This window comes from Lactuca sativa, chromosome 3, assembly GCF_002870075.4.
Source record: "Lactuca sativa cultivar Salinas chromosome 3, Lsat_Salinas_v11, whole genome shotgun sequence".
NCBI lineage: Eukaryota > Viridiplantae > Streptophyta > Magnoliopsida > Asterales > Asteraceae > Lactuca > Lactuca sativa.
The window spans coordinates 19,243,226-19,264,041 of record NC_056625.2 but is presented as its reverse complement, the minus strand read 5'-3'; positions in this window follow the sequence as shown (position 1 = coordinate 19,264,041).

Here is a 20,816-nt window from a genome sequence, read left to right as displayed (position 1 = left end):
GACACGACAATGCAGACATTACCACCTTTGCTACAACAATACCTCGCAAATACCACAATTACCTAACAAAACACACCGCCATACATGCCATTACCGCCACCATTCCCATACACACATTACCAATCATCCTGGCCTCCCCAACATCAGCCAATATATGTTTTACAACCCACACCAAGAGGACAATCAACGTCTCATCTGCAACAAACCACACAATTGGCAAACAACAATAGACAAAATAACACATATGGAGATGCAAGCACTAGACGGGTCTTGAGGTCAGACAACTCACCTCTGATAAGAAGCATATGCGAGTACCAACTACCAGTCGAAACGAATATACCAAAAATTACGAAATATGACAGGACGGGAGATCCAGATGACCATATTGAGAACAATAGATGAAAAATGGATGTTTACTATCTGGATGAAAAATATTGGTGTATATTCTTCCCAATTACTTTATTAGGCACAACACAATTATGGTACAATGTTCACCAACGGAAAGCATACACGACTTCAATCAGTCCAGGTAAGAATTTGTGGGACATTTCGTCCAACAAAGAAGATACACGACAGACGCACAAGCTATATTGTGATCGTTCAAAGGTTCAACAAAACCACACTCAACACACCGTAGAAACCAGATAACATGGTGATCGTCGTCTTTGTATATGGGTTACGCCCAGGAACCCTGTTTAAGAAATTAATTGGTAAACAGTCGTCGTCAAGAAAATAAATTATGGAGAGAGTTCATCGGTACATGAAACAAGAAGAAGCAGCATCCAAGAAATACAAAACCAACCAAGGAGAAAAGTTGATCGAACACCCTATGCTAGAGGCCACATATTGGAAAATACAAGGCACCAAAGTATAAAGCAAACCCGCTCAAATCGTTTCCCACACTCGCATTAGAATCCATCAATAGCTAGGCACGCTCGAAAAGAGATAACCAAAATAACACAAATAGAGATGCAAGCACTAGACAGGTTTTGAGGTCAGATAACTCACCTCTGATAAGAATCATATGCGAGTACCAACTACTAGTCGGAACGAATATACCATAAATTACGAAGTACGACAAGACAAGAGATCCAGATGATCATATTGAGAACTATAGATGAACAATGGACGCTTACTATCTAGATGAAGAATATTGGTGTATATTCTTCCCAATTACTTTATCAGACACAACACGATTATGGTACAAAAGTTTACCAACGGAAAGCATACACGACTTCAATCAGCCCATGTAAGAATTTATGGGACATTTCGTCCAACAAAGAAGATACACGGCAGATGCACAAGCTATATTGTGATCGATCGAAGGTTCAACAAAGCCACACTCAACACACAGGAGAAAACAAATAACATGGTGATCGTCGTCTTTATATATGGGTTGTTTCCCACACCCGCATTGGAATCCATCAATAGCTAGGCATGACGCTCGAAACGAGATAACCCGTAAATGAAAACAAAAAAGAACACAGGGGGGGGGGGGGAAATGGAGAGAAGATAGGAAACAAGGATCACAGAAGATATTGTGAGTTTCATGAGTCTACAGGGCATGACACCATTAAATGTACTATGTGACAATGGGAAATAGAAAACAAAATGCAATCAGGACAATTGACTGACCTGATCAAAAGTCTTCGATCTAAGCACTTGGAGAACATAGCACCCACTGAACCAAAGGTAATTAATGCAAGGAAAAACGAAATATTCAAGCTGCAAAATGCTGACCATGATGAAACAATTGGTGAATTAGAGAACTTATGTTCACATTCGCTGAATGGGATTACAGTCACGATAACCATAGAGGGGATGAGCCAATCATAATTGAATGATTGATGGGAAGAATTATGTGAACAAAATCTATGTTGACAGTGGGAGCTCCACAGACGTTATGTACAAGCATTTCTTCAAGAAATTACCAGTATATGTGTAGAAAAAAGTAGATCCACATGAAAATCACCTAATAAGTTTCACGGGCCATAATTCATAAATGCATCCTCACCATATGACATCATCTTTGGAAGAAGGACAATGCATAAATTCAAAGCAATAGCATCGACAATTCATGTGGTAGTCAAGTTTCACACAGTGTCGGGTATAGGTACAATACAAACTAAGAGGAGATTGGGGCAAATGGAACAAACTCAAAATGAACACAATGCCAACAACGACCTTAGCAACCTTGAAGCACTCAAAGAAAACAGATCGACAATGAAGATAAAGGGAAAAAATTCAAACCGAAACACATCACCCGAAGAGCAACCATCTAGTGATGATAGCTCTGCAGAAACATGTGCTTGAAGCAAGCAATACAACTATTAATGGATAGAGTTTTGTGGCATGTCACTAAAGATAGTGCGGTTTTTGTCGTTAAAAAAATTCAAATGGATAATATGCATTATACTGACCATTACCCAGGAACTAAAGATGGGAGGAGACAAAGAGCGAGGCGAGGTGGCAGGAATAAGAGAGAAGGCAATATTCCATCCTGTAAACCCAAGAACGACAGAGAAAAACCAGATACCAACAGAAGAAGAAACTTCACCCGCAAAAGGCAGCGAAAAAGGGTACAAAGGATCGCGATGATGTCGTGTAAAAATGAAAAGCTTGAGTGAGATATATGGTACTAGTAAGACACAAAAATCCAAAACATACAAGGAAAATAGAGTGAAGAAGAGGACACCAATTGAGTTACCATAATGGGGAACCAAGAAGGCTCAAATGGAAAGGTTGAAAACAACACGACCCAAGACGAACCTATAAGGGTAGACGTGGAAGGAAGAGGAGAAAGTCTTATTCAACATTATTAGGCACAACGAAGGATAGGCAAAGGTAACAACCTACGAAGAGCATGTTGTAGGGAAAGTGGTTACAACCGCCACCTTTATCCATGACTAAATCAAAGAAGAGGCAGTTAACAAATTTTAGAATATCTTTATTCTTTTAAAACATTGTAGCTCGGTCAGCCGATTACATTCGTAAAGTTCGAGTACCATACTCCGACCAAGGCTACCTGCTAAGCCAAAGAATATCTTTATTCTTTTAAAACATTATAGCTCAGTCAGCCGAATACATTCATAAAGGTCGAGTACCACACTCCGACCAAGGATACTTGCTTAGCCTAATAAATATTTGTATTCTTTTAAACCATTATAGCTCGATCATTCGACTACATTCATAAAGGTCGTGTACCATACTCCAACCAAGGCTACCTGCTTAGCCTAAGAAAATCTTTATTCTTTTAAAACATTGTAGCTCGGTCAGCCGACTACATTCATAAAAGTCAAGTACCACACTCCGACCAAGGCTACCTGCTTAGCCTAAGAATATTTCTATTCTTTTAAAACATTGTAGCTCGGTCAACCGACTACATTCATAAAGGTCAAGTACCATACTCCGACCAAGGCTACATGCTTACCCTAAGAATATCTTTATTCTTTTAAAACATTATATCTCGGTCATCCGACTACATTCATAAAGGTCGAGTACCACACTCTGACCAAGGCTACCTGAGCCTAAGAATATCTTTATTCTTTTAAAGCATTGTAGCTCGGTCAACCGACTACATTTATAAAGGCCAAGTACCATACTCCGACCAAGGCTACCTTCTTAGCCTAAGAATATCTTTATTCTTTTAAAACATTGTAGCTCAGTTAGTCGACTACATTCATAAAGGTCGAGTGCTACACTCCGACCAAGGCTACCTTCTTAGCCTAAGAATATCTTTATTCTTTTAAAACATTGTAGCTAAATCAACCGACTACATTCATAAAGGTTGAATATCGCACTACGACCAAGGCTACCTGTTTAGCCTAAGAACATCTTTATTCTTTTAACCCAAAAATGCATTTTTTTTGCACAAAGTCACTTGGTTAGCTACAAACAATCATGCATGTGACAACAACAATGTCCTAACCAGTATACTTGATAAGGAGTATATAAATTGGTGCAACCAAGCGATTCGACTGCCTAGAAATAGAGCAAAATATTCAGACCTAGGTTAATTACTCTGATTAAAAGGACATTACTTCCTCAAAAGTTATGACAAGTATACAAACAGACTCGAGGATCAAACACACAATATTCAGACAAACAACATCACAAATTACCACAAAGCTCGAAATCCTTACAAAAAACCTCGGATAAACCATAAAGGAAATATAGGAATAGCAAATTGTCATACAACTCAAATTACACTAACAATAGGAGAAAATAGAAAGGAAATTTAGTACCAAGAGACAACCACAAGCTGTATCAAACCATACTACAATAACATGTCAAGTGGTGCACAAAACCACTATGAGAGGGAATGCATACCAACACTCAAGCTCCACCACCACCTCCAGCACCTGTCGACGACTTGTCATCAACAGAACCACTAACCAAATCCCGTAACTGCTTTACATCACTAAAGGGAAAACCTAGCTCAGATATATATTAACCACAAAACAAAGTAGAAAATGCCTCCTCCATCTTATAAAAACGAGTAGGATCATAGAGTGGTATGTCGGTAACAGATAATCCCAAGTTATGCTATGCGTTCATCATTTCACAACCTTGTCTTCGACCATAATCGAAACAAATAGTTTGTTGATCCCAATTAGCATCATAAAAGGAAGAGTCGGCAATAAGCTTATCCACCACCTTTTTCATCCCATTAGATAAAAACCATGATATATCCTCATTCTCCTTACGTAAGCGATTCTCCAACCCAACCATACTCACCTATAAATATGTGTTTTTCAAAGTAGATTCATTAAAATCACTCTTTGACTTTCGAAGATCATGCCCGAACATTGCTATTTTATCCAAGAATCCAATTTTCTCCAATTCAAGAGATGTTGTTGTAGCCTTTAACATAGCAACCTCTTCCTCCACATCTCAGTAACCCACCAACTTACTATCAAGGGTATCCCTTTCATTCTACAACACGACCAACTTATTCCTCATCTTCTCCACCTTAGCCTTAGAAACCATACCAACAGTAGGGGAAACTTTCTCCAGCTTAGAAACTTTCTCCACAAGACACACATATTGGTCATGAAATGTCTGAATATTACGGGAAACTCCGCCAAATAAAGTTGATGCGTTTTGATCACTCTAACAACCTTTTGGTGCACATGCAACCCTAGATGCTTTGGATCTATGTTTTCTCTAATTATACATGCAATTTGATTTTCCAAAGCATTCATCCTAACTAGCATACAATTGAACAAAAATACTAGTTGATAACTTACCTCTTAATAGGACTTGTAGTTCTTGGCCTTCAAAGGTTTTAGCACCTCAAATGTGATGACTCTAATGTGTCACAAACACCAAGTGCAAAAGGAGGCTTGAGAGAATAAGTTACTTAGCTCAAAATCAATACACACTCTCCAAGAATGTTGTGGCAACCGATTTTGGCTCTAGGGGAGTCTATTTATAGTGTGGTAAGTGCTAGGGTTTCATCCATGCAAACCCTAATGCACCATGACTCTTCATCTTAATTAGGCTCCATGGGTTAACCTCCATGGACTATCCGTGTTGGCTTAGCCGACCCAAATAACCATGGATCATTGGCCCACACTATAAGAATTATTGATTTACCAAATCAGTCCCCGTATATTTAATTAGTCTCTTTTGATCACTAAATTAATTCCAAATTAATTCTTGATCAATACTAATTAAATAATACGATTTCATATTAATATATTATACTTATAATATATTAACAAATCACAAATAACCTTATTCTCAAAAGTCCATCCTATCAATTTGTATTGATGAAGGCAACCCAAAAGGACCATGCTACTCTCGGGTCAAGTACATACAAATTATAGTTATGGGCTTAGACACTAAATCCAACAGTCTGCCACTTGGATAAGTCTAATAACTATAACTACAAGTACGACTTAAAACACCGACTAACAATCATAGCTCTTAAAAGCCGCTGTCGAACTCTAACCTAGTCAGCGACGCGTCCTTTAGATAAGGGATCATATAATCCTCTATTCTTCAAGATCAGCCAGACAAATACATGGAACAACGTCATACTTATTGTCCAATAGTTTGTTTCTTGATTTCCGATTTGTTTGACAGAGAACATAATTGAACACATCAATTTAGTCTCGACCGGGTCTGACACATAAGTCAAAACAAAATCATCGAGGGGCCCAAGATATCGCTTTTAATCCTCCAAGAATTAAAAGGAACAGATAAACTTTGACATTATATGCTTGTACTAACTATTCATCAAATCATACATAACATTGCATTTTATAACATCAAATTACCGATGCGTTTTCGCACTATCAATGTACAACCAACTCACAGTCAACAAATCATATATCTTGGTTTGAAGACTTATATGATATTATCGTCTCACAATCATTCAAGATAAATTCCATGAAGTGATTCAAGTGAGCACAGGTTTAATCCAATACTCAGACCTTATGAGCACTCATGAATGTTGCAGCAAACTTTGCTATGTCTAATACACTTCATACAATCTACAAGCCAAATTCATGACAGTCTTGTCTCAATACCTACTTCCAAAGTATGATCGACTATGGATAGTTTGAATAATATAATTATTCTGGAAGTCAAAACATGCAAAATGAAACAATAGTAAACAATTGACACAAGATAGTAACTTTACTCATAAATAAAAAACACCTTTTATTTAATCATCAAATGCCAATTACATTTTATTTATTACATGTTTCAAGATAGCTATCTAATCATTAAAACTAATATTATCCTTCAGCCCAATGCGCCTCACATGCTGTAAATGCTTAACCCTACTCATTCCCTTCGTGAGGGGATCTGCTAGTTCTCATCTGATGATACCCTCTTTACCAAGAGGAGTCCTTCTTCCACCCGATTTCTTATGAAGTGATATTCCTTGTCGATGTGCCTGGATCTGCCATGATCTTTGCTACTGTTGAGAAGGTCTCATCATAGTCAACTCTGTGATTTTGAGTAAATCCCTTCGAAACCAGTAACGCCTTATAAGTGTGTACCTTCCCATCCATGTCGATCTTCTTCTTGAAGATCTATTTTCACCCGAATGTCTTACGATCCAGTACATTGTCAACCAAGTTCCGAACTTGATTGTCATACATGGACTGAATCTCGCTGTCCATAGCCTCTTTCCATTTTGCAGACTCGGGGCCTGCCATGGCTTCCTTGTAATTGTTAGGTTCATCCAAATTTACCAGTGTGCTATCACTGGTAAATGTATCACCCTCAGATGTTATATGGAAACTGCACAACACAAGTGGAACACTAACTCTACTAGAGCGCCTCATAGGTACGGATTTGTCAACTGGCTCAACAGGAGTTTCCACCTTAGGTTGATTGCTAGTGTTTGAGGTTCCTTCACCGCTTGACTCTTGAAGCTCTTCAAGATGACTTTGCCTCCCACTGTCTCCTTGGCCTATGAGTTCTCTCTCGCGAAAGACTCCTCTCCTCGCAACAAAGACAACATTGTCACTCGGTCTGTAGAAGAGATATCCGAAGGATTTTTGTGGGTATCCGATGAAAATACACCGCTCATTACGAGGTTCGAGCTTGTCGTGAGTCTCGCGTCTCACAAAAGCCTCGCAACCCCAAACCTTGATGTATGCTAACGAGGGAACCTTCCTTGTCCACATCTCGTGAGGTGTTTTGCCAACCTTCTTAGTTGGGACTAGATTAAGGATATGGGTGGCAGTCTTTAAGGGATACCCCCAGAATGAGATAAGTAACAAAGCTCGACTCATCATGGAACGAACCATGTCCAACAAGGTTCGATTGCGCCTCTCAGCCACACCATTCGGCTGTGGTGTCCTAGGTAGCGTCAATTATGAAACAATCCCACATTCCTTAAGATAGTCTTCGAACTCGATACTAAGATACTCACCACCCCAATCGGATCAGAGCATCTTTATCTTCCTGCCCAGCTGATTCTCCACTTCTTGTTTAAACTCTTTGAATCTTTCAAAGGTTTCTGAATTATGTTTGATTAAGTAGATATAGCCATATCTTCTGTAATCATCAATAAAAGTCACATAGAAGAGGTTAGCATCCCTTGTGGCGGTTCTGAAGGGTCCACACACATCGGTGTGTATGAGATCCAACAAACCTTCACCCCTTTCACAAGTACCAGTGAAGGGTGACTTGGTCATCTTTCCAAGAAAACAAGATTCGCAAGTGTCATCCGACCTTAAGTCGAATGACTCCAAAACTCCAGCCTTTTGGAGTTGGCCTATGCGCTTCTTGCTGACATGTCCAAGACGACAATGCCACGAGCATGCCTTATCCAAATCATTGGAAGAATCAATGTGCAACACATTATTTCCTATGTTGTCTACAACCATCATAATTTCATATACACCATTACAAGGTAATGCTTTAAAATAAAAAAAAATACCATTATAAAAAGCATTAATAGCACCAATTTCATTATCAAATGAAAAACTAAAATCTTGTTTGTACAAACCATGAAAGGAAATAATATTTATCGCCATATCAGACGAGTAGCAACAATTATTCAAATCTAATTCTAACCCAGTACTAAGCGATAAAGAATAAACTCCAATCTTGGTGACAGGTGAAACCTTCCCTATTCCCCATGATCAAGTTCTTATTCCCGTGCTCCACATCCTTACTTCTTTTTAGTCCCTGCAATTCAGAACAAATGTGAAATCCACAACCTGTATCAAGGACCCAAGAACAAGAATATGATGAGTTATTAGATACAATAGTATAATTACCTGCATGGGTGGGTTTAACCTTCCCATCCTTGACATCCTGCAAGTATTTGGGGCAGCTACACTTCCAGTTCCCTTTTTCATGACAATAGAAACACTCTGCTTCATTAGGAATGGTAGAGGGAGCAGCAGAACCAACCTTGGTACCACTTGAAGAGGATCCATCAAGAGAATTTCCCTTGCGGCTCTTAGAGGGAGCCTTCCTCTTCTTCCTTTTCCGATATCCAATTGCCAAGATAAGGGCATTAGTTGTAGGAGTAGAAATAGATTTACCTTTGAGACTACTTTCAACAGTACTCAAAAGGCCTTGAAGCTTGCTAAGAGTGACCTCATCCTTGTTCATATGATAGGTCATACGGAACGGATCATAACATGGAGGTAAAGAGTGTAGAATGATATCTATATCCAACTCTTCATCGAAGTTCACATTCAACTTCAGCAAGCGGTCCACAAACCTTTGCATTTTCTGCAAGTGGGCCGTGATGGGTTCTACATCCTTCATCTTTGTTGTTATCATGGATGCGATGATTTCATACCTCTCTTGACGAGCACTCTTATGGTATCTTTCCATTAGGTCTTGGTGCATCTCAAAAGGTTAGAATTCCTCATAGGAATTTTGGAGTTCAGCTGTCATAGTGTGGCCAACATGATACAAGACACCTTGGTGGCATCCTTCTCATGAGTCCTAAACTCAACGATCTCCTCAGGATTAGCAGACGACTCATCAATTTCCTTCAGCTCTTTGTTGAGGACATATTCATTGTCCTCGTAACGAGTAACCATCCTGATGTTCCTGATCCAATCATTAAAGTTGGAGCCATCGAAGATAACTCTCCTACATAAGTTCATTAGGGAGAAAGAGCCAATAGGGTTTGAGCCAGAAGCAGTGTTGGAAGACATCTAGAAAGAAAGACAAAGTTTAGATTAGATAAAAGTCCTTAATATAACACCCAAATGAAATATTAAGGGTAGGACCCAACATAATATTTTACAAATTGGAAGAGGGATGCTATAATCCAATTGCAAAATATTTAAAGGTAGGTAAATGACGATTTACCAATTTCCACCATGAAAAATGAAATTGATTATTAAGTTTCCATTGGATTGAAATTCCTAGATTCCTTTGAGATTCATTGAACTTTTCAATGGCATGTTTAAATCTCGATTATGCCCTTCAAGTTTGTGACTAGGATGCTGAGGATCACAAACAAGGTGTGAATAACCATGCAAATGTGCTTGGTATACTCGATGTCATTTATCACCTAATACATATGCCGGTTAATCACACACGCTCCATCGATCTATGACAAACATCAAACTACCCTTTGCCACCCTTACTAGTCCAAGTTAATGTGTCGGTTAACCACACACACTCCATTAACGACTTGCCAAGGTGCAAAGTGAAATTTGATGGATTAGCATCAATTTCATATTTTTCCTAAAGTAATTAAGATTGGGAATTTAATAAAACATTTAGTTACTTTATAATTATCATTATACTTTTAACGAGAATTATTGTCCTATCCTACCCGTTCGGCTAACGACCCTCCACCAGTCAAGGAAACGGTGGGTGAGAGTGGACACCCATTAAACTGCCATTTTATAGGCAGTAACCTTATACCCCCTTATAGACCGACTTCGTGAATGAAGCGTACTAACGGTAAGACTGAATTGTCTTATACATATACATATACATATACATATACATATACATATACATATACATATACATATAATTATTAAACTTTTAATATTATAATAATATAAGGGTTGAATTTTAAACTTTTAAAATTCTAGGGTTTGGAATTAAAGTATTCATAAGTGTGACTTTACAAATTCCAAAACTTGAGGACAAGTTTTGAAACTCTGCATTTCCATAACTTATGAGTTTAATGACTTTTTAAAGAAAAGACTTTTCATTTTCCATAACTTGAGGACAAGTTATGGAGTCCATTAAAGACATTTAGATCAATATTTTAATCGACACAATACTTAAATAATTCATCCATGATCTAGTTAAACTCATAAGACAAGATAATTCATATCAACAATTTGAAAGAAATTAGCCTAATCATATAAACTAATACAAATCTTGAAATTTTGACAATTATATTTTAATTCGATGAGCATGATCACCACCATATCAAGAAAACATATTTCATGTTTCAAAAAACAGTTTGGGGGTAATGATCCTAATCCAATTCTGGCCAAAAACTCAAAATCCAACACCCAGAGCCATCAACTCAGCGAGTGCATGAACATGACTCATCGAGTTGGTCTGTTACAGAGTGGACTTGTTGAGTCAGCCAGTGGACTCGACGAGTTTACCAGTCAGAAGCCAGAAAATCAATTTTTTCAAGTTGGAAGATTAATAGGCATCAAGTATAACAGAAAACAATCCTAGGCTCTAATACCACTGATACGTTTTGAGCACTCTAACAACCTTATGGTGCACATGCAACCCTAGATGCTTTGAATCTATGTTTTCTCTAATTATACATGCAAATTGATTTTCCAAAGCATTCATCCTAACTAGCATGTTTTACACAAGTATGATTTTGAACATATCTCTTGTATGTTCCTGGCGACCTTAACCAACACTAAACTGGGTGCCAAGGGAAGCAAAATATTCAAAAAAGGAAATATCTACATTAGGCTCCATTAAGCTTTGCTCTTGCCTATATTCCCAAGATGGAATAAAGATAAGACCAGAGGGATAAGGGACATTGGAATCACAAGGGGGGATCTTCGCTTTCAGTTGATCGATGTAAGTGGAAGGCCGAACCACACCAAGGTTATCGACAAAAGACCGGAAAACACAAGGATCCAAGGAACGATACCTCTTCACAGTTCTACCACTACTACCCTCGCCACCAGACTAACAACTGTAAGAGCTGCAGAAGCAATTGGATCCCTACCCCTCTTATGGAGAACTAGGGATCACTCTTCACCTTCTCCTTCATCATCGCTTCCAGAAACAGTAACAGGGACGGTAGTGACATTTGGAGTTTGCTCACCTGTATCATCATCATATGAATCATGAACTCTGAGTGAAGACTCTGATTCCTCCTCATCCTCCTTTAGATTTTGTGAATTACTGACTTCGCTCCCACTACCATCGAAGCTGTCATCAAGAATGGGAAGATTAAAATCATCTGAACCAAGATCATAGGATGAAAGCTTACCCTTAACAAACCCAGACAAAAGGAAGGGTAACCGTGTTCCATCTGCAAAAATATACAAGTAAACGATTAATGAAAAATTTGATAACCGATTAGCAAAAAATTAAAGGAGTACTTGGTCCTCGAACAAACAATGAAGGAACCAAACCCATACACAACCAATAAAGGGCTCATACCAGCCTGACCCAACACAACTTCAGGGAATTTTTTCATCATCACATTCAGGCGGGAAATCTTATCTATGTCTTGACTTAGATCAGGAGTCCTATCAGGTTTGTGATCGATAATCGTACTAGGAGCATAAAATTCGTTAGGATAAGGAAAGAGAGATACATTTAACCAAATAAATGTATTCTTCCAGATCTTGATAGACTCAGGGAGGTCTTAGATAAAACTTCGACCCTAGAGAAAAAGTAATACCAAGCACCATTATTATAGAAATAAATCTGCAATAGGAACAATAAGAGATGCATGGCAAAGTAACTCAAAGAAAACAACTTTTAAAATAGAATTGGGCTTCAACTGACAAGTATGGATTCTATACGAATTAATGACCAAACCAAAGAAAGAAGAAGGGGGAACACGAAGGCCAGTGTTACATCCCAAAAATACAGATAAAATTTTTGGTTTTAAATTCATTCAAAACATGCGATAATCATATCAAAACAATCGAAAGTGTATCATAGCAATATTTTATCAGAGTACATATTCTCAAAATCACATAATGCGGAAAATCATAGGATGATGTAGTGCGATCAGGTTGGGCCCTTCCCCTTCGAGTTGGAAGTACCTGAAACATAAATTGAAAACCGTAAGCACAAAGCTTAGTGAGTTCCCCCAAAATACCCCATACCATACAAACATACAACCAAGCATATATGGGTGCTTGCAATCCCATTCGGTCTATTTCAACTGGATACCATCAAGGAGATCTGAGTGCTTGCAATCCCCTTTGGCCTATTTCAACCAGATACTGTCAACCATATATGGGTGCTTGCAATCCCTTTCGGTCTATTTCAACCGGATACAATCAATCATATATGGGTGCTTGTAGTCCCCTTCGGTCTATTTCAACCTGATACCAGGTCTATTTCACCCCTACCACTACCACATAATATCATAACAAAAGAATCACAAAGCCATAAAGCAAATACAAGCATAACTGACAGTTTTCATGAAGACAAGCATCATACTACAACATAAACTAGTGGGCCGACATTGGTACCATTGACCTATGGATACAGTGAAGGAAACTCACCTCAGACTGAAGGTATCAAATCACTCTCAGCGGCTGACTCATAAAATCCTCTCCTTAAGTCACAAGTATAAAATCCTAATTAGAAATTAGGTCAATAATCTAACTCGAGAGTCCAAACCCTAATTCTTGACTTAAAAGCAAAAAGGGTTGCTTAATCCTTGCCTCATTGGGCCTGCCCTGCCAAGGCCCAAATCTAAACTAGTAAAAAAGGCATTCCAAGCACAACTTCAAGGCCCTAAGGCCCAATATTGCCTAAGAGCTCCTAGAATGGCCTAAAGCCCATAAATGTCCTACTAATATAGGCAGGCCTGAAAGCCCAAACCTATACAAGGTAAAAAGCCCAACAACACTCAAGCCCAAAATTGTAATGCCTGGTTCTTGGTACATATTAACTTATAACTTATTCTATTTTATAGATCAACTCGATGAGTTGGGAGCCCCAAACTCGTCGAGTAGAGATCATAAGGGCCGCACATTTTAAGTTACCTACTTGACGAGTTGGGAGGCCTCAACTCGACGAGTAGGCTGGCAGATGTGAAACCCTGATTTCTGGGGTTTGCACCCTATTTAAACGCCTTAACCCCAAGGTGTTGGCCTCATTTCCAGCTCCAATGTCCAAAACCCTAATCTCGAAACCCTAATGCTATTGTGAGTGTTTGTGAGCCATTTCAAGTGTTTTCGTGTGTGTATTGAAGCCATTGGAAGAAGGAAAAGCTTAAGGACACAAGAAGGAGCTTATAGATCCATAATCCTTGCCTCATCCACGACATTTTGCTGGTATAAAGCTTGAACCTTGTCTTGTGGTCATTTAGATATCCATTTTGGAGTTCCTTGCTTGTTTTTGGCCCAAATGATACGATTCTTGGGATTTGGACATCCCAAGTGGAGAACACTTCATATCTAGGGTCTTAAGGCGTTTTCATGGCATAAAGGTGCCACCTATGGCCATGGAAGTCCCATGCAACCTTTAGACCATCATTTTGGTCTTTTGAAGCTTCTAATGGCCATGCATGTGGATAAAGTTTAAGAATTTACGTGATCATTTAGTCCCTAGAGTCCAAATCTACAACGTCATTGTCTATCTTGAAGTTTTGCTTTTTTGGATCAAGAGCTTGGCCTTTTTGGGTTAAGGTTAGAGCTTATTTATTCTAGAGTGGGTTTTAATGGGTAAAGTTGGAAACTTTACCCTCCTAGATGTATTTTCTACGCAGATCTAGAATATGGGACTTGGATTTGAAGATTTAGGGGTTAATGCATTAAGAAGGGTTAACAGACTGAACTCGACGAGTTGGGCTGAAGTGTCCCTATTCTGTTAAAAGGAAGAACTCGGCGAATTGAGGGAGGACTCGACAAGTTGATTCAAAAAGGCACGAATATGAGATTTATGGGAACTCGGCGAGTTAAAGTATAACTCGACGAGTTGACTCAACTCAGAGCGTTGACTTTGACTTTGACCACAGTTGACCCTAAAGGGTTATGAGTATGAAATGGTATCTAAGGGGTTGTTTTGGTTCAGGGAGTGAGTAGAGCTGGTTCCGGGGAAGAGACCTTTCAGCTAGCATCTGACATTGGAGGTGATTTTTCCTGCTGTTTGAACGGGTCGAAGGCACCAATGCCGACCCGTATTTATGATAGTATGTATTCCAGACTATGGTCCGATGTCAGGCGGTGCCTGATGAATGTTTATATGTTTTCCGGATTATGATCCGATGTCGGGTGGTGCCCGAGAAATGTTTGTATGATTAATGTCTTTGTGATTCTTGCATGTATCTATATTTGTATGTTCCAGATTACGGTCCGATGTCGGGCGATGCCCGAGGAATGTTTGTATGCTTTCCGGATTTTGGTCCGATGCCAGGCGGGGCTTGAGGAATTTTTATATGCTTATTTTATGTGATTATTTTGTGTGTATTTGTTGATATGTTTATATGTATACCGAGCTTTGCTTGATGTTGGGCGGGGCCCGATGCCGGTGGGGCCCAATGCCGGGCAAGGCCCGATGAAGGGGCGTGGCCCACGATATGTTTTTATGTTATTATGTGATTATGTGTATGGGATGTGGTAGTTTAGGGAGACTCACTAAGTTTTGTGTTTACACTTTTCAGTTTTGGTTTCAGGTACTTCCGGTAGCAAAGGGAAGAGCTCGGGATGACTGCATTGCACACATCATGATGTTTTAGCCTGGGATGTTTACTTTGATATATTTGACATATATTTTGATATGGATACTCTGATTGTGATATTTTGAATACTTTGACTAATGTTTTGACAAATGTTTTGATAATTATGATTTTATTTAATAATTAAAATTAAATTTTTAGTCATGAAATTTTGGGATGTTACAAAATCTCTTAAGCCCACAGACTACGTACGTGCGGCGTACATGGCTCGTACGCCCAACGTATGCAGTCGATCCGGAATCGGGGCACTGGCCTAGTATGCACAACGTACCCAAAAATATGCCTGACGTACTGGTCAGTTTGCCCACAGGTGCTTGATTGTCTTAAACCATTAAGCTTTAACATCCAAAACTTAGATTCAAGCTCATAAAAGTGTCTTAAGCCATGAAGTTGCAAACTTTATGCTCTTGCATGCCTTTATGGGACTCAAATCATGAATTAAGCCCTCTATCTCTCTTAAGTGGTCACCAACTCATGCATGGTTGAGTCTTAACCTTCAACATACGATTTTTATGACTTCATGCACCCCTAAGAGCCCAAAAGGACATCTCAAATGGTTTGGAGTAGCCCGTACTTCAAAAGACCAAGCTATGGGACCAAAAGATGTTAAGTTCTTCCCTAAACCTGGATCTAATCTTAGAATGAACAAGTTTCAGACTTTATACCTCGAATGAGCTAGAAATGATGCACAAACTCTGGATCTACAAGCTTCTTCTTCTCTTTTGCTTCTCCTCAAGCTTCGTTCTTCTTCAAAACCACAAAAGAACACCCAAAAACTCTTTGTAAGCTCAAAAATGCACTCAAGAGTCAAGATGGCTAGGGTTTTGAGATTAGCACTAAAAGGAAATAGGAGCTAAAAAGGTGATGAACTTGAAGGACTTAATGATCTTAAATAAGGTGCAAACCCTAAAAAATAGGGTTTACCCCTTGCTTGAGTATGCCCAACGTACGGATGGGTACACCCAACATACGCAGGGATGACCCCGATGTGCACATGGAAGGAGTACGCCGTGTGTTACTAGTGTACGCCCAACTTACTCATGGTCCCTTATTTAGCTTTTAAATGAATACTGGTTCAATTTCATACCTGGCGACTCGGGCGTTATAGCCAACCTCAAAGTAATAAAGATAAAAATCGACTTTACTTGCAGGCAAATGATCAATAAGCATTGTAGGACCAGGAAGAATGACTCCATCTTCATCAACAATATGATATTTTATGGAAATATGGTCAAGACATTCATGAGTAACGGAAGAATGAACCGCAAACATTATCAAATGAGACATATTCTTAGTCTAAACAAAAGAGATAACCGGGGAAAGGAAGAACAAACGAAAACAAAGGGTGAAGGTATCAAAAGAAAAACTGACAGATGGATGTGACAAGCATTTATGGAAGAGAAAGCGGGAAAGCTAACCGCTGCAAAAAAAACAATCAAATAGCTACAAACATGGAAGCCTAGGCGAATGAACTATCATGCCCGACGTTTGATTAAACAAGCAGATTTGACAACACCTTTTCGAGCCCAATTATTATAAACCACTTGGCAACAATTTACAATAATTAGGTTGGAAGCTTAATGAGGTATGGGTGCCATCCCACATAAACCAGGCTGGCTGAGAAACACGATATGATGAAAAGACATAAATAAAAAATAAACATGGGTCGGTAGTCAGCCCACTCAAGTACCAGGTTTTCACTTCTTTCATACTTTCAACCCGATAGTTAAAGCTTCTAGCGTTTGTATTGTGTTATCCATTGATGTCACTCGAAAATGGCATCTTCATCAGCTAGATGTCAAAAATGCATTCTTAATCGGTTTTCTTACTGAAACTGTTTACATGGAACAACCTCTAGGCTTCATTGATTCTAAATCTCCCAACCCTCTATGTCATCTTAAAAAGGCCTTATATGGATTAAAATAGGCACCCTGTGCATGGTTTCAACGATTGAGTAAGTTTCTTCTACACCAAGGTTTCATCTGCAACCAATTTTATGCATCACTCTTTGTCTTTCACAAAGAATCATGTATCTTATACTTAGTTTTTTATGTCGATTACATCATTCTCATGGGGAATGATAACCCATTCATTCGACATTTTATTAACCGCCTTCATGCAAAATTCACCATTAAATACATGGGTGCTCTTAACTATTTCTTAGGTCTTGAAGTCTCCTATACTACCACTGATCTATTTTTAAATCAATCTAAATATGCACATGATATGCTTACACATGTAAATGTTTTAGATTTGAAACCAGTTGGTACACCATTAAGCATAAATGTCATATTTGTTTCCTCCGGTACTCCTAACCATGATCCAACCCATTATTATTCTTTGGTAGGTGCCCTATAATATCTCACCATTACACGTCCTGACTTATCATATGTTGTGAACCAAGCCAGCTAGTTCTTGCATGCACCTACGGTTAATCATTTTCAGATGGTAAAAAGAATTCTACGCTATGTGAAGGGGACAATTTCTTATGGCCTTAACTTTACAAATATACCCATGGGTTCCTTAGTTGGTTACTCAATTGCAGATTGGGCATGATGTATCTAGACCAGATGTTCCACATATGGCTAATCCATATTTCTAGCTGGAAATCTACTTTCATGGAGTGCTAAGAAACAACCAATGGGTTCTTTGTCAAGTTGTGAGTATGAGTAACAAGTCATGGCCAACACTTTTGTAGAGCTCATTTGGGTCACACATATTCTTCGTGACTTGCATGCCTTGACTACAAGAAGTTTGACTTTATTATGTGACAATCTCAGTTCCATTTTTCTAAATCAAAATTTGGTCTCTCATAAACGTGCTAAACAGTTTAACATTAACTGCAATTCTCTTCGAGTGCCTTTTTCATCAGGAAAGCTTCACACTAAATGTGTTCCTACCAAGCTCCAAGTGGAGGAAATTTTCACCAAACCACTACCAAGACACCTATTCCAATACTTTCAAGACAAGTTACATGTGTTGTCTCCATTGGTTCGCTTAAAGGGGGTGTCAACGATAAGGGATAATCTCCCTTATTTTTATATTGATTTTTTTCTTTATTACCCTGATGGATTTTCCATTTTTATCTCCTAGTTATTTGTATTTATATCCCTATAATCCTTTGTAAAAGATCAGTAAAAAAGAATTGAGTTATAGCTCTCATAGTAACCATACTTTTGAGAAAAAGAATGAAAAAGATAAGTGTATGCTTATGGTTGTGTAAAGTGGGAAAAAGATGAAAGATAGTATTATGTATGCAATATATTTGCATAAGAGTAGATGTGGTATTAGATGTCTCATATCATCCATTATGAATGGACCGATGAAGAGAGTTTAGAAATTGCATTGTGTAACATCCTGGGTTTTTAGGTATTTTTGAATCCTTCCTTTGGTTTTAAATATTTCATTTTGGGTCCTTGGATTATAAAGATGTGGCCCTAGGAAGCCCTAGTGCCAAAATGGTAATTTTGGGAGCAGGAGTAGTATGCTGGGTGTACTAATGTCCGGTTGAAACCCTAATTTTTAGGGTTTGAAGAGTATTTAAACATCTTTATGGATCATTTGGCCTCACCATTTCAGCCTCCAAGTCCTTGAGTCGTTCTTAGCAAACCCTAACCCCATAAGAGAGTGTTTTGAGCTTAAAGTGTTTTATTTTTGTGCTTAAAGGAGAAGGAAGTGCATCAAGGAGTCTACGAAGGAAAGCAAGCTTGTAGATCTTGGATCATCATCTTCTTAGGAAGCTCCAGAAGATAAAAAGTTGATACCTTTATGCTTGGTTTGCTTAGGTCTCATCTTGGTAGCTTTATTATGTTCTTTTGTCCTAAAAAGTCCTATTTTTGTACATGCTTTGTGTTAGACGTTTTGGGCTATCCTTTTAGACACTAGGAAGGGTGCTAAGCCATAAAAATGAGGTCCCTTTAGCTAGTTTGGCTCCATATTTCTTATGGAAGGTCTTAATGAATTATGACCATGTATTAAGGACTCTTTTGACGTCTAAAGTCATAAAGTTGGAGACTTTATGACTCTAAGGTGTCTTTGGATCATGGATCTAAAGTTTGGGCTTAAGTGCTTAAGCCATTAAGCACTTATTGAAGTTTAGACTCTACGAGGGTACGCCCCGTGTACTCGGTCACTACCCCGTTGTGGGTCAATGCGAGGCTCAGTTTACGCCCTGCATACCAAAGGAGTACGCCTTGCGTACACCTTCAGATGGATTTTGGATTTTAGGCTTTGAGTTTTGGGCCACCTTTTAGGATTGAATGCTTGTGCCTATATTGGTCTACCTGAGTATGAGTGTTTTGGGCCACGTAAAGAGTTGGACCTTAGGATAATGCCTAATAAGGAGTTTGGACCTAATTTGGAAAATTGGGCCAATGATGGGCTTGTATAGATTTGGGATTTTGGATCAAGAATTGGGCTTGGGTTGGCTCAATTATGGATAGGGTAAAGTGTCCATTTACCCTAAGTTTGGGTCGTTAGTCAAGGATGGTAATGCAATTGTTAATTGGATGTTTATTTGTTGTAATAGTTCAAGATTTTAGTGGGCTAGCAGCCGAAGGTTTTCTATGTGATTCATCAGTATGAGGTAAGTGTTCCTCACTATACTCTTGGGTCGAAGGCACCAAGGCCGGACCATTTTGGATGGTTATCCTGATTATTGCATGATTGAGTATTATAGTGATCTGTTAGATCTATATCCTGGTAGATAGGATGATGTTATGCTTAGCGATATGTATGATCTGCCTCTTTGTTATTGACTGGTTAACTACATGATTATCTGTTGTGTGTGTGTATATATATATATATATATATATATTTGTATATGTGTGTGTGTGTCGACACGGGGTATGAGTGGTTGGGTTGAGACAGACCTGCTTTGTGCTGAAGGCCAACAAACCCAGGGCGTCCTGGATAGACTGAAGGCCAGTGGGGGTACCAGTCAGGCCGAAGGCCCAGAGAATGTTCCAGATAGGCTGAAGGCCTGAAGTGGCATACCAATCATGTTGAAGGTTCTATGAGCGTACCAAATAAACTTTAGGCCGGTGGGGCATTCCAGTCAAACTGAAGGTTCTGTATGCATGTTGTTTATTTTATTGTTCTGGTTTTGTGTTGTGTTGGTACTTTAAGGGAAACTCACTAAGCTGTGGGCTTACAATTTTGGATTATGTTTCTGGTACCTCAGAGGATCGCTGAAAGGTGAAGGCATGATCGTGCAACTCATCATGTTATGTTTTGTGATTTTAGGAATGACTCTGATGATAAACATGTTTTTAAAACTACAATGTAAACAATTATGATTTTGGTTGGTTTGAAAAAGTTTTTTTTTTTTTTTAAATTTTAAGAATGTTACAACTTGGTATCATAGCCTTGGTTTGAGTGAATTGGAGGAACACCCATGTGAATCCAGTCTCAAACTGAGGAAAAGATTTTTTTTAAAAGCAAATGCAAGGTG